This window comes from Molossus molossus, unplaced genomic scaffold, assembly GCF_014108415.1.
Source record: "Molossus molossus isolate mMolMol1 unplaced genomic scaffold, mMolMol1.p scaffold_m16_p_20, whole genome shotgun sequence".
NCBI lineage: Eukaryota > Metazoa > Chordata > Mammalia > Chiroptera > Molossidae > Molossus > Molossus molossus.
This window is the reverse complement of record NW_023425356.1, coordinates 46656475-46671126: the sequence shown is the minus strand read 5'-3', so window position 1 is coordinate 46671126 and position 14652 is coordinate 46656475. Positions and strand designations below refer to the sequence as shown.

Below are 14652 nucleotides of genomic sequence, written 5' to 3'. Positions count from 1 at the left end.
GCTCCCGCCAGGCACGTATCCGAGCCCACGGGATCCACACCGAACAGTCCGCGGCACCGCGGGAGGGTTAACTGAGCCGGTCCCCACCGGCCCTCTGGCCAAAGGAGACCGCGGGGAGGCTCCGAGCCCGCCCCCTGCCAAGCCGCCAGCCAATGGGCGCCTGTGGGGACGGTGGCGCTGTGTCCCATTGGCTGCCAACCTACGCGCAGAAGAGAGAGCGAGCGAGAGGCAGGCCCGGCAGCATTGTTATCCTAAGACACTCCTCGGGGGTCGGAGTCTGCAGGTGACACTGCCTAGGTGCAGGACCCGAGCCAGCCGACGCGGCTGCAGCCCGGGCAGGATCCGCCGGCCTCGGGAGCTGCTGGGGCGGCTGGGCAGGTCTCGGCTGCGCGGGAGCATCCGGTTCGCGCTGGCCCGCGGACGGGCACCTGCCGAGCGCTGCGAGCCGGGCTCAGGTCTGCGGGCGGCCGAGCGAGCGCTGACGCCGGGGAGCGGGCTTTGCCCATGTGCGAGGCAGAGATTTCGGGAGAGAGAGCGGGCGCGTGAATCCCTTTAGAGTTGCAAGGAGGCGAGACCCTGGGTTCCTCTTCGGCGGACGGACAGGGGACTCCCCCGGTTGGGTGTTGCACTTTCCTTCCCGCTCCCACCCGCGTGCGCCCCGGCGGGGCGCCGAAGCCCCACTTCCAACCTGCTTCGGGGGCCGGGATCCCGGCTGCTTAGCGGGAAGACGGTCGGCAAGTGGTCTGGCGGCGGCGGCGGCGGCAAAGCCAGGAGCCGGAGAATTTGAAAAGAGACTCCCTTCACCTCTCTCACGCTGAAAGGCGAGGCACCCGCGTTTCCCAGACGAGAAAGAGCCACAAGAAAGCATGAAGTAGAAACTTGGGAAGGCTGCCACTGGAGATGTTGCACAAAAACCTGCAATCTTTTAGGGGTCTCCTCCCAGTCGGCGGAGGTTTGGGGAGCAGCTGATACAGCCAGGAGGGCTCTTGCAAGGATTCAAGGTAACCGAGCAGGGTTTGGGTGGTTTTTCTCGGTCCTCTTTTCTTTGTGCTTTTGGTGTGTTCCTTGGTAAGGGTGTCATGGGCCGCGCTACAACCCTGATGCCCTGGTGCCTGGCAGTTGCAGGCAGAAGGAAGGATCCCATCTGGTAGTTGCTGTTTGATGGAGCTGAGCAGTGCACTGGGGGTTTCGCTGGAGATGGCCCTGTTACCGCTTCCTCGTGTGCATGCCTGCACTCGGCTTGGACACTCTGCCTGACCTATATTGCTTTTGCCTGGTCCAACTCCTCAAAGTTAGTGCAACTCCCATTAGCTTCAGAAAATCCAGGCAGGCTGCATAATTGCAGAAAATGCCTAGGACCCTGCCTGCTGAGCTGAGACTGTACGTGTTCACTATGTTGGAGAAGGACCCCGAAGAGCTGAGGTCATGCTACGTGATACATCTGTATTCACATGTTCCGAGAGCTCCGTGACATGCTTGTAGCGGGCTGTCTCTTTTTCCCAGGCACATGCAGCTAAGGAAGAAAATTCTGAAGAGTGAACCCTGTAGGCTGCAAATTGTCTCCCCAGGGTGTTGGCAGGAGCCCATGGATTGAGTTGAGCCTGGCCGCACACTGGAAGGAGGGGCGTGCTGACATTATCTAGCCATCTCTCTCCCTGGTTCTGTGATCGCCTGAGTACACAGTCTAATGCTGCCTGGGGTGTGTGTGTGTGTGTGCATGTGCATGTCTGTGCTCACAGCTGTGTGCAGGAAGCTAGCTGCCGACAGAAGAACCATGCATGTGCAGTGTGCTCCCCAGGCCCCTGAGGCTGGAGTGATCCTTCTTAGTAGGAGCCGGAACTTGGGAGCTGCTGTGCCAGCCCGGAGGAGTTTTCTCCTCACCAAGCAGTTCCTCTGCCTGGTACATATTTATCCAGGGTATATAGACCAAAGCCAAATATTAGCTAATAATCAAGCCGATGTACTGTAACACAATTGAACAGACCCCTCTGTAGAGAAAGAACTGTGTGTGCGTTCTTCCTAGCCCTGGGAGCCAGTGCCCTGGGCAGGAAGAAATGGTTTGTGGAAAAGAGAGCAATTAAAACAGGCCTGCTTATAGCTGGGTAATCTGGGCCTTATCCTGCAGGGACAATGATATGTCAGCACAGACCAATCAGGAGGTTGAAAGGTACATTGTCAGCCAAGTATTTCTGCCTCTATTCTTCTCCAGACATGGACACACGGAAGGTACACTCTCTGACCACGCTCTCCAGAATGCATGCAATGCCAGTATTAACCAAGCAGCTCAAGTATTTCACAGAATCCCCTGGGGGGCAGTCTGATGACATCAGGCAACAGCAAAGGGATGCTGGAGTTGATGTGTTCTCCCTTTTGACTTAACACAGTTGTGTGTGTGTTATTTGTTTAAGGCAGGGCTCTCGGAGTTCCCTCTGAGCCAGAATAAGTTGCTTTGCAGTGTTTGGGGCATGACCAAGCAATGCTACCACTGTGGTCCTGGAATCTCACCAACGTCACTGCTGCTGCTACTTTGGGGAGAGATGCATGCTTTGCTTCTTGAGGGGGGGATATGATTGGGGTAGGTGCAGAGCATGGGCACGGATGTTTGAGGAAAAGGTAGCAAATGTCAGACCACGGTCTTCCCTGCTGGAGGGCAGCTGCCTCCAGAGGGTTTGACAGCTGGGCTGCAGGCATAGAGAAGACAGAAGCATCCCTGACTCCGGCCTCTCCCTACTCACCAAACACGAGGCCAACTTGTGTCCCAGAATGGGGTGCTGTGTGCTGCTGTGTGGGCACGAGAGGAGGACAGCAGGGGAGGGCTGGGGAGGGAGGAGGGTTCCTGCTCTCTTAGCACTAGGCCAGTCTCAAGGAGGGGGTGCATCTTCCCCTGCTCAGCCCTTAAAGAGCATCCTCTGGGTGTTCCTTTCTGGCCTCCCAACAGGTTGTTTACCGAGCAAGGCCAGAGGTCAGAGAACATCCCTGCGTCATCAACTCCTTCTGATCCCCTTTCCCCAGGCACAGGTCAGCCACTGGGGAGCATCACATCCAAGAGAGCCCCTCTGGGATGGTGCCCCAAATCCCTCCCCTGCTCACAAACAAGAGGTAATCTGGAGGGACCAGAGACATCTGTGTGTGCACTTTCTGCTGACTGGGATGCTTAGCGTTGAGGTTTCCTGGTTAGTGGTTTGTTTTCCCCACTGTGCAGTATATTTTTGGCAATTCAAGTCTTTTCTCTTAAATAAGACCTTGTCTACATTTTATAATGGCATCCCTTTTCCAGAGGGCTGGGGGCACTGGAGGGAGCTCATCTAATTAATCCTCACATGGCTTATTGTCTCATTAATCTTTGATTACCCTAAGAAGTAGAGCTAGAATGATTTTAGCCTCCTTCTCGGAAAAGCAAGGGCAGAGGATCTCAGGAAGATGAATCAACTCCTTTACTCAGGGTCACAGGGCAATTAAGGGAACCTAGGGGGTGGGGGGTGGGTCTCATCACGGCTAAGCCAACCCCAGGCTCCGTGACTTATCCTAAGGACTGGCTTCATCTTGTGACTGTGATTTGGTTCAATATTTCTGTACCCTGCAGAAATGGGAGATGGCAATGATGGCACCTTCTCCGTGGGCGCTGACCTACGGGCTGTGAGGGCTCAAGTCTTACCAGTCCTCGCTTTTGCCCCCAGTGATCTTACAGTCTAGTTGGGGAAACACGCTTCCATCTGGGAAATACACATGGTAGCAGCAGTTCAATACGAGAGAGGCATGAGGCTGACCTAATTAATCTAAGATTGATTGGTCCAGATAATGAGAGTGATCAGTATTGCAAGGAGGGGCCGTCTGCACTCCTGGGTGGGGGTGGGGCTTGTGTGAAGAGGGAGAAATGGGGATTGGGCTCCAGCCCACAGAGACGCTGAGGGCAGCAGAAGTTGGGAGGGCTGGACACACCAGGCTCCCGTGACTCCGTGGGGTCCGCCCGAGCCAGGGCTCCACTTGCGTCTGGAAAGAGCGACACTTGGGTTCACGATGTGAGACACTTGTAAAGGAAGCTGCTCTGGGACCAGGCAGAGGACGGACGTGTTGGATCTCTTGCCCAGCCTTCCACCCTAGAGCTCAAGGTCAGAGAGCTGATCAACACCATGTCCAGAAAGAACTGGCTGAAGATCTTGAGGGAAAGCAAGCATATTTCCAGAGACCATGAGAAAATATGTTCAGATTTTAGAATCAGACTATCCTAAGAGAGAACCTTGCTCTTCCTTCATTTCCTGTTTCCCCACCCAAAAGTCCCTGTTGGGGTTGACTCAGAGCCGGCAGCATACCAGAGCCCTCAGGCATTTTGCACTGAGCAGGAGATTTTCAATCTTAAGACTCCTGAGCATGTCCATGTACATAACCTCGTGTCTCCCCTCCTCTGTCCCTTTTAATAAAACATATGCTCTGGCAGTCACAAAGGAGGAGGCCACCAAAAGCAGAAGGGACAGCAGGATCACCTGCAGCTGAACCGCCGGGCACCGTGGCTGCTCAGCAGCGGGGAGAGGCAATCTGCCAGCCCGGGCAGTGCCAAGGAAGGGCCAAGGGCTGCAGACCACCAGGGGCCGGCTGTGACCGCTCAGCCACGCACCTGCTCTGGCAGTCAGCCTGGTCTCCTGGGGGAAGGTCAGGGCAAAGCACAGGTCTTGTGAGAGAAGCACCCTGTTCCTTGGTCTTCACTGGGGTTGAGACAGCTCTTCACCCTGCATGTCCCTGGTTGCGGGGGTGGCCCCGTTCCAACATGGAGCAAGTCCCTGTCGGGTGCTGAGAGTGAAATGACCTGCCTAAAGTCACATCCTATTTGCTCTCGGGTCCAGAGGAAAATCCAGTTTGTTGGATTGCTTAGTCCCAGGAGTTTGCCCTGGGGACAAGTCCTGAGGGACATGCAGTTTCTCTTGAAAATCCTCCCCTTGGCCGTGTCACCTTTCTCTCTGGTGTTCAGTGACCACGCCGCTGGACAGTGGGGCCGCCGCTTTTTTTCTTTATTAATTGCAAGTATCCACAGCTGTGTTTGGGGGCTAAGGTGGAGGTCCAGGCTCATGTGTCTATGGCTCGGATTGTGGTCACAGCCTCTTCTCTGTGGGAATGAGGAGGCTGTCGGCTCAGGTAGGCGTCAGCCTGGGGCCGCAGGGGCCCGTCTCACCTGACCCATTAGGGATGCAGTTTGATCTCTCCTGAGACTCACTCTGCCATGCGGATGGGAGTCAAGTTGAGGACCGTGACGAGGGTGTGGGACCTCAGCAGCCAGTTCCCCCACTCCTGTTACTGAAGCGCACGTGAAATGCAGGCATTTGCGGGGTGCTGGACTGGGCAGAGGGCGTGGGCGATCGGATGGCCCTCAAGACCGATCTCTGGCCTGTGGCAAGCTGCCAACACACTCGCAACCCGCCACGTGGGAGCGTGAGAATGCACACGTGTGCTGCAAGTGCAAAATACAGTCTGAAGACTTGGCTTTAAAAAAAGAATGTAAAACATCCGATCGGTACTTTTTAAATATTGATTCCATGTTCAAATGATTGGGTTAAATTCAATATATATCAAATCAGTTTCATCCATCTCGTACGACTCCTTAATGTGGCTACTAGAAAAATTGAATCACATGTGTGGCTCACATTATGTTTCTTTTGGACAGCGCTGGTCTAGGCCCTGCGGAGCATGAGACCGGAGGGGCCAGAGATGTGGGGAGAGAGTGCATGCGGGAGGGCTGATGGGCATCTCAGAGCACTGGGGCACATGTCTCTGAAGTGTGAGGTGAAGGAGGGCGCAGGGAGCTTACGCTGGCCCCTCTCTGAGGAGTCCTCAGCTGGCTCAGCCCCCGGGGCCTCTGAGTGGTGCTGCAGCTGTATCTCACATGCAACAATGAGCAGGTGGGCCGCCTGGCCAGTTCATCCGCACAGTTTTGAGTTCCTGCCTGACAGTGGAAATAACCGCAGAAATCATCTGTAGGGTTTCACTCCAAAGTGTGAGGACACAATAGTTGGGATCAGCTGGGTGTGTTTGATTTTTCGAATCCCTTTCTTCCTCCTGATCTCGGCCACGGTATCATCTTCCCTTCTGAGGGCTCATGCACGCCAGACATGCAGACAGTGTGTGGGGGCAGGAGGGGAGAAACAAAGACGTGTGGTGGCCGATCAGTGAGAAGAATGGGGAGAAGACATCCCGACCGACTTTTACTTCGTAAGTCCAGATTTGAACATTATAATTCACTCCTGATTATTACTCTTTGCAATAATGTTTGGCCATGGCTTGCACTCCTATTGGTTCAGCATTTCACAGTTTACCAAATGTTTTACAAGCCTTCTCTTGCCTGATTTCACAACACCCCCGTTGAATGGTTAGTATCTCCGTTCAAAGTTTCCCACGACCTGTCCCCAAACACCCTAGCACGTCACCCTTCTCTTTGTGCGCTTCACCCAGTCTCGCTTAATCAAACGGGTCCACTTACTCTTCCACGGTAACCATGTGAAGTGGGGATCCTTACCTCTCTGAGCCTGTGTCCTCATCTATAAAATAAGAACCAGAAGGCCCCCCCTTTCAAAGGTCGTTCTCAACATTAAATGAGGTCGTTCTCCACACGGGCGCAAACGCAGTTCTAGGTACACGGTAGATGCTCAGAAAGTATCGACATCCTTTCTCACCCAAGGCCTTGACTCTGATACCACCGAGATGCAAGTGCCCAAAGGTGAACTCATTATGCGTCAAGTGCGCACATGAAATCAATCCCTCCTCCAAGTTCCCTGCTGTCGTTCAAGGCACAACCAAACCTCCAGAAGCGTAATTAAGAAATAAGGGTTGTCCTGGGCCCTCCTTTCTCTCACGTGCCCCCCTAGGACCTGTCAGGTTTCACCTCCTAATGGTTTCTCAAAGCCACCCCGTGTCCTGCCCCCTCTTGGTCAGGTTCTCGCCGGGACGTTCCCAGTGCTTGGTCTCCCGTGCCTTCCCTCGGAGGCTAGCCGGCCCAGCCTCCTCCTCCTCGCAGTGAGGTGAGCCTGGCACGTTCGATTGTGCTTCTCCCTATCGTAAGTCTTCAGTGACTCCACCATTGTCAGAATAAAAGCCCGATTTCTTAGCATTGCAAACAGATCCTTCGCGCACTGGTCCAGCAGCCTCTCTCTCCACTGCCCTTCACCTCTGCAACCCGAAACGGGGGCAGCTCCCTCAGCACCCCAAGGCGGCGGGTGGCCTGTGCTGTTTCCCTGCAGAACCCTGCCTTTTTCTCTGCTTCCCGGGGGCTCCTGAGCTCCCAGATTGTGAAGATGGTCTCCTCTGGAAGGCTTCCCCGAGACTGGGAAGGAACGGAGCGCCCCTCCTCCACGCGCCCCCACATCTCGTGCAAAGTCTGCTTTTGCGCCGCACCCACCGCACTGCAATGGTTTGTCTGGGTGGCCACCTCCGCACTCAGAGGCCGGGTTGGGATGGCGGTGAGACGTAGTTCTTCCGAGGTGTCTGTTCCGTATATCACTATGAACATGTGCCGGGAACTCTTAGGCACTGGGGTGCAGCAGAGAGAAAGGCCCTGCCATCAAGTCTAGGAGATGGGGTGATAATCACGGTGACAGTTGTCACTAGCGTTGCTGATGACAGCTAAGGTCTTGGTCGTACTCTGTGCCAGGCACGGTGCTGACAGCTTGTTTACACCTTAACTCTCTACTTCACCAGATGAGCCTGTGATTCCCGTTTTAATACATCCTAGATTCCCATTTCAGAGAGGACGAATCGAGGCCCAGAGAGGTTACAGAACTTGTCCAAGGTCACACACTAGCAGGGTAGCGGGTACTCTAACCCCGTTTGGAGCTGAGTCCACACTGCCTAGGCTGTGGCGTCGAAACCGAGCGTGTGGACAGAGGAACGCAGGAGAGCGTGGCGGGGCTGGTGATGAAGGAGCTGACCGGGCGAGGGCTGCCGGACGGGCTGATGGAGGGGGTCGGGAAAGGCTTCTTCCAGGAGGGAACGTCTAAAGTGAGACCTGATTGGCAGTTGAAGAAGGTGGAGATCCCGGGGTGGGTGGCGGCTGGGATCTGAAGAGAAACTGTGCAGGCTGTAACCTAGGCTCCATCTCTGGCCCTCACCGCTGGACGCCGCAGACTTAGTCCCACGTGGTTGGTCTCGGGGGCAGCACACTGTCCGCACGTTCCCAACCTCCCCCCTCAGTCCACTTGTCCCATTGGTTCTTATGGGGTGAGACATGGCTTAAGAGGCCCCTGGTTTGCTGCTCTCCACAGAGGTAGAAGGCACAGACAGACAAACACACACAAATACACACAAATTCACACACACACATTCACATACATTCACTCACACACACATTCACACACACATTCACTCCACACATTCACACACATTCTCACATATTTACACACTCACATACACATTCATACACACTTTCACTCACACACATACACACACAGTTTACACACACACTCACACACATGTTCATACACACATTCACACACATTCACTCATACATTCACACACTCACACAATTTACACACACTCACACACACATTCACACACACTCACACACACATTCACACACACCCATGAATCCCTAAGCTTCTACCAACATCATGAGGATTAGAGAAAACGATTTAAAATTTTCCACAAAGTTACCGGTGCACAAAACGGCAGCTGAAGTTTTGTGTCCCCGAGTAGGAGAGCCCGTAAGACACGGACGTCCACGCAGAATGATGATGGCCGTGAGCCGTGGCCAGAGTCAGGCAGTAGCTTCAGTGGATGCTGTTCGATGCCAGGGAATCAGGAGCTTCCTGGCAATAGTTTCCATATGCCAGGCACCATGCTAAGTGCGCTCCAGGCTCTGTCTCCTTTAATCATCCAACAACCCTCTGGAAAGGTTGTTATCTTCTGTTTGCAGATGAGGAAATTAAAGTTCAGAGAGACTGAGTCACTAACGCAAGGTCACACAACTGGGGAGTGGCAGAGCTCGGATTCGAACCCAGGAGCCAGACCCCAAAGCACGCGCTCTTCAATACCAGACTTTGCACTGTGATCACCGTCTTAGGTCACGCCCAGGGGGAGGGCACCTCGGTGGTCAAGGTCAGGGAGCGGCGCCAGGGTCAGGCTGCATCAGTCAGGAGTGGGAGGGGGGCAGCGTTGGACCCTTGGGGGTTTCTGAGACAGGTCGTGCGGGTTGGTGTGCGTTCAGAAATGCCCTGGTGACAAGTGTCCTGCTCTGCGTCCTGGCACTTAGCAGGTGTGGGCTGAACAGTTCAAGTGCCTCTGTTTCTGAACACAGGTGTGCTCCTTTCTCAAAAGAGCAGGCTTTCAAAATAAAATAAGGCTTGAGCGTCCTTGGGCTTGGAGAAAAGTTTTTCCCTGAATTACACAAGGATGCACCTGCAGTGGTTTTTAACCTTTTACAAAGCAGTAGAAGACCCTGAGCAAACCACCCCTTACCTGGAACCCCCACATCGGAAGCAGATAAAAGAGGACCTCCTGCTGGGAGCAGTCTGGGGGCCTGGAGCGCCCCCACCTGTCACTTCTCTTTCCTGGCCCACATGTGGTCCCTGAGTCACCTTCTGGGAACCTAACGGTCGTTCAAAACACACCGGCACCCACCGTGCTATGGAATTCCCTTCAAAAGCAAGACTTGTGATTCAGTTCAAATAACAGGTGACGAAGCAAGATTGATTTTAAATAAGTCTCTCCGTGCCCGCACACACCTGTGAAGTTCAGCGAGCCCAGGACAGATCACCGCGTCCCCTCTGCTCCCGGTGCGCAAAGATTGTGGGGCCTGCGCCCCGGGAGAAAGGCCGGCTGGCTGCCTGCCAGGCCCAGTGCACGCAGGAAAGGGCTTGGCCAATCCCGCGACTCCCCCTAACATAACTATTGTCCCCACTTTGAAGATGAGGAAAGGGACATAGAGAGAGCGTAAGTCGATTTTCCAAGATCTCCTAGCTGGTGTTAGGGTGGGGATTCAAACCCACGTCCTGCAGAGGATGGGAAAACGGGGTCCCGCCGCCCACCGCCGCAGCCCCGGGAAGCATGGACCTGGAGTGATAGTGCCTCTCCCAAGACTTCATCCTTTTATTTCATTTTATCTTTTAAATGTATTTTTATTGTTGAAAATGTTCCCTTCATTGTCCCTCCTCCACCCCACTCTCCACCCCGGGCCTTCACGACACTACTGTCTGCATCCATAGGCGACGCAGCTATGTTCTTTGGTTGGTCTCTTCCCGCCCTCCCCACCCCACCCCTTCGCTCTGAGGTACGTCAGTCCGTCCCCATTTCCACGCCTCTGCTTCTGTTTTAGTCATGAGTTTTCTTTGTTCATTAGCTTCCACATATAAGTGAGATCATGTGATACTTGGCTTTCTCTGACTGGCTTATTTCGCTTAGCATAATACTCTCCAGGTTACTTTCCCCAAGACTCCTCAGTTGTGAGATGTTACAGAAGAGTTCTCTCTGGAACCTCTGCCCTTCAATGGCTCTGCTGTCACAGGGCACTGAGGTCTCCCAGGACCAGGCTGCGATCCTCCCTCACTGTCCCTTCCCTTCTTTGTCACCAACCTCAGGGAGACCCTGGCCATCAGTGCCCAGCCCCGGTGGCGGGGGGACCTTGGTGATTAGAGGACTCTGCCTGTCCCACTCTCCCAGGTCCCAGGCCCTGTGCAGATCCCTGGACCAGGCCCCAGGTCTGGGGTGGGGGAGGGGGAGGGGAGGGGATGAAGATCCCTGCTCAGCTATAGTCCGGTAGCCTGAAGATGGAGCTTACTGGAAGAATGTGCGGGGGGGGGGGGGGGGGGGCAGGCTGCAGAGGGAAGTCCTTGGAATCCCCTTGAGGCAGAAGACGCTCCAGCCCGAGTGAGGAGGACAGGGCAGTTCATGTGTCCCCTCCCCCTCTGTGTTCATGCCTTTCTGTGCACTGTAAACAGGCCCTCGGCAGGAGCAGGTGCGTGGATGAGCAGTGTTCCGCCAGTGATGGGCTTCTGGGGGCTTTATGCACGTGTCTCTGTCCCTTTCCAAAATCTTAGCTCCTTGGGATTTGGGCCCTTTGGGATAACAGAGCAAGGTCAGCATCCTCCCAAAGCCTCGGGCCCTGGAGACCCCTAGAGGCCAAAGGCTGTGTTACAAGCCCCTGGCCATGGGGCACAGTCAAGGTTCTCGGAGGAGGTTGGCCAGGAGGGGCTGGTACCTTTCCTAAAACCGGTGCGTATAAGGGCGGTCCGGCCAGCTCCACAGGGACAGGGACAGGTGTGTGTGTGTGTGTGTGTGTGTGTGTGTGTGTGTGTGTGTGTGTGTGTTAGAAGCAGTACTGTGGTCCTGACTCCCTCCCTCCCTGCTCACCCACCCTCCGTTTGAACTCCAGCACCTACTGCCCAGCCCTGCTCACCCCTGCAGCCACCCGACGTCAGCCCTCCCCACCACCTCCACCACACTGACCCCCTCCTCAGCCCTGCACACCTCTCAGGAACCCGATCACCTAATCTGTGCTGAAGTATTAATGACTAATAACGATTTAATATGCTGCCCTCTCAATTAACACTCCAGCATTTAGAAAGAGAATTTTGCAGATTTTAAGCCAAGTAGGCGACACGTGTTCTTCCCTCTGGAGAGGAACAGCAGGCCCCTCAGAACGCACGGTGCAGGCAGCTGCCGTGCTGGGCATCACTGCTGACAGAGGGATGTGACAGCTCTGCAGGGGGCGGGCGGCATCGCACACGGCCCTACCCACCACCCCTGAAGGCCGTGCTGGAGGGAGGAGACCCATTTCTTTTACCTCCTCCAAAGCCAAAGGGTGATTTATCTGACTGAGAGACACCCAAGGCTATCAAGTCCATGACAACAGCCCTCATGAAGAGGAGAAGCCTGGAACGCGAGAGTTCACAGAGGTGCCTCCTGTTGTCCCAGGGGCTTGCCCTGACATGAGATGACCTGGTCATCAAGAGGACAAGGACACATGAGATGACCTCAACATTGAGAGCACAGGCTCAGGGACGATTCGCTTGGGTGCAAGTGTGTGCCAGGCATAGCTAGGTACTAGCTATGTGACCTTGCCAAGTCACTTAACTGTGCAAGTCCCGGGGTCCACATCTGTCCAAAGGGTGTAGTAAACCCCATGTCCTGGGATCATTCTGAGTGTGACTGGCAATAGCGCAGAATTAGGCCCCCCCCCCATAGCTTCTGGGGTCTAAGGAGTGCTCCTAAATGGGGTTTCTTTTCCTTAATCATCTCATTGTTGTGTTTGTTATCTTTGCCCTATCTCAGACTTTGAGTGCAGGGCCAGGCCCAACTGCTGTCTTTGTTATTTACAAGCAGGTGAAGCAGTCCAGCCCCCCAGGTGTGGCTGGTGTGGTAATGAACTAGATTTCTCTCCAGGTGACAGCCGTGTAGGGGATTTTCCCCCCTCTGCTCGGTTTCTTTAAATGTGTCTCACAAATGCAGCAAACGAAATGGATTTGGCAGGGACTTAAAAAGACTTAATGCATTTTGGAAAGAAAAAAAAAATGCCACCACAAAAACTAGTTTGTTTCTGTGATATATGGTTCATGTGATATGACAAAAATCCATTTTTATGCTTAGGGAAACTGGCTAATTTTAAAACAGTTGACACACGCCATATGCAGACGGAGAAATGATAGATTTTGCTCGGCAAACAACAGGAGAACACAGAGCCAGTGGTATGTCTCTGTTAGGGCTGCAGTTGGTGAAATGCTCAGAGAGGAGACTACAGTGGACAATGGCCTGGGGGTGGCCTCAGGTGCTAGAGTCAGATATTCGGGCACACAGATACCAACCACCGAGCTTGGGACACAAACACAGTGTTGACACAACGCGAAGGAGAGGACTTAGGAACGAACCCATAGAGCGAGCTCCGTGGAGCAGGAAGTAAAGGGTGTGTAAAGATGTCATCTGGATAACACATGAGGCTAGTGCCAGGGAAACTGAATTGTTGAGCTGCCCTGAGGTGGGGCAACTCCTAAACTTTGCCTGCTCATTTCTTAGTTGGACACACGGATGATTTTCGGACTTCAAATGCTATTTGTCACGTCCTTGGATCGAACCCACGGGTTTACGGCACACATCACACTGGCAGGGGAATCCCACGTAGCTTAGATCACTGCTGATTAGGGTAAAGACATTGCATATGAAAATACGATGCTACGAAGGTTTCGTATGAAAAAGAAGTGATTGTAAAAAGTTTAAGACAGAGGTGAGCTCTCTGTCATCCTGATGGCTCTCCTTTAGCTCTGTTCCACGCCAGGTCCTAGTACAGGTCAACCAGATACCCAGCCCGGTTATAGGCTAATGATATGAAATTCTACGTGACTCAAAAAAGGCTTTATTTTATTTCATTTCAAGGCAATATTTAATTAGTGACTGCAGAGGGAAAAAGCTGAGTAGCTTAGAGAAGGTTTATGGTTCAGGTCTGCAGGACTCAGCAATTTGACATTCTAATCCTGTTATTTCTCACCTGAAACTGAATAGAGTCAGCAGGGTTGGGTTTTTCTCTGCTCATAACTCATCTAGCTATTAGGTTTCCCCTCCCCTTACTTCTTACTCTCATCCTTTGCTTCATGACTTCTTTGTCCTGTTTCCCACTGCAATTTTTTTAGGATATCAAAAAGCAAAATAAAACAAAACCAGTATCTTGTTAGTTCACTTGTCAATGAGCCATTTAGAAGAGAGATGAATTCTTCCTCTCCTTACCGACTCCCAGAATAACCCATGATAGCCCACGTGGACTTGACCGCCAAGGTGACTGCAGCTGAGGTCCTACAATGATGTCCAGCAAGAGACTGAACAGTGTCCCTCAATCCCTTTTTCTTTTTTTCATGTTTTTTTTAATCCTCCTCTGAAGATATGTTTTTATTGCTTTTAGAGAGAGAGAGGAAGGGAGGGGCAGAGAGAGAGAGAGAGAAACATCGATGCAAAAGAGAAACATCAGTTGGTTGCCCCCCATATAGCCCGACCAGGGATCCAACCACAAACTGGGTATGTGCCCTGATTGGGAATCAAACCCTCAACCCTTCAGTGCACAAGCCCTGGATCCCCTCCTAACTACAAACTCTAACCACCCTGAAGGCAGGCTTTAAGTCTTGTTTGTCACTGTATTCTGAGCTCCTTGACATGACACCTGGCACAGGAGAACTTTTCAATGTCTGTGCAGTTAAACAAACCTCACCATAAGCACCCTCTTTTTATTAAAATATGGGTTTCTTGGGTAACAAGTATTTTTCCTATTAAGGAAAAGTTCAGTAGTCAGGATTTCAAATGTAAAGAATTCCAGAATTAGGGAAGGGTTTTCTTTAGTGCGGTGGTTCAAAATGTAACATGTATCTGGGGAGCTTGTTAAAACGCAGGCGCTTCAGCCTGTCCTTCAGAGTCGGATTCTGCAGGTCTTGGGTAAAGTGCAGAAAACGGCCTTTTTGCAGCTGACAACATAAAGACCACACTTTGAGAAGCACCATTTTAAGGCAATCCAAGTGAAATGTTACCCAACTCAGTCTGGGAGAACGTCAGTGTCTCTTCAGTGGTTCACAAATATCATGAAGGGAAAAAAGAAAGGTCTCTGCTTGAAGAAGTTGGGGGACATGGTTCTCTTTCCTCTCCACTCATCTCCTCGCCGGCAATCGGGGGTTACAGTACACTTAGGTCAGAGCTTCTAAAAAG

The 14652-nt window shown here is 53.0% G+C and overlaps 1 protein-coding gene across 1 annotated transcript in view; it reads left to right on the top strand.

The window, feature by feature from the left end:
• Positions 1-556: 556 nt before the first annotated feature.
• BRINP2 (BMP/retinoic acid inducible neural specific 2) overlaps positions 557-14652 on the top strand; it is a 97457-nt gene continuing 83361 nt past the window's right edge. Inside the window, exon 1 of the mRNA XM_036272713.1 lies at positions 557-1001. The gene's annotated coding sequence lies outside the window, so the exon portion shown is untranslated. The remainder of the gene's footprint in view (positions 1002-14652) is intronic.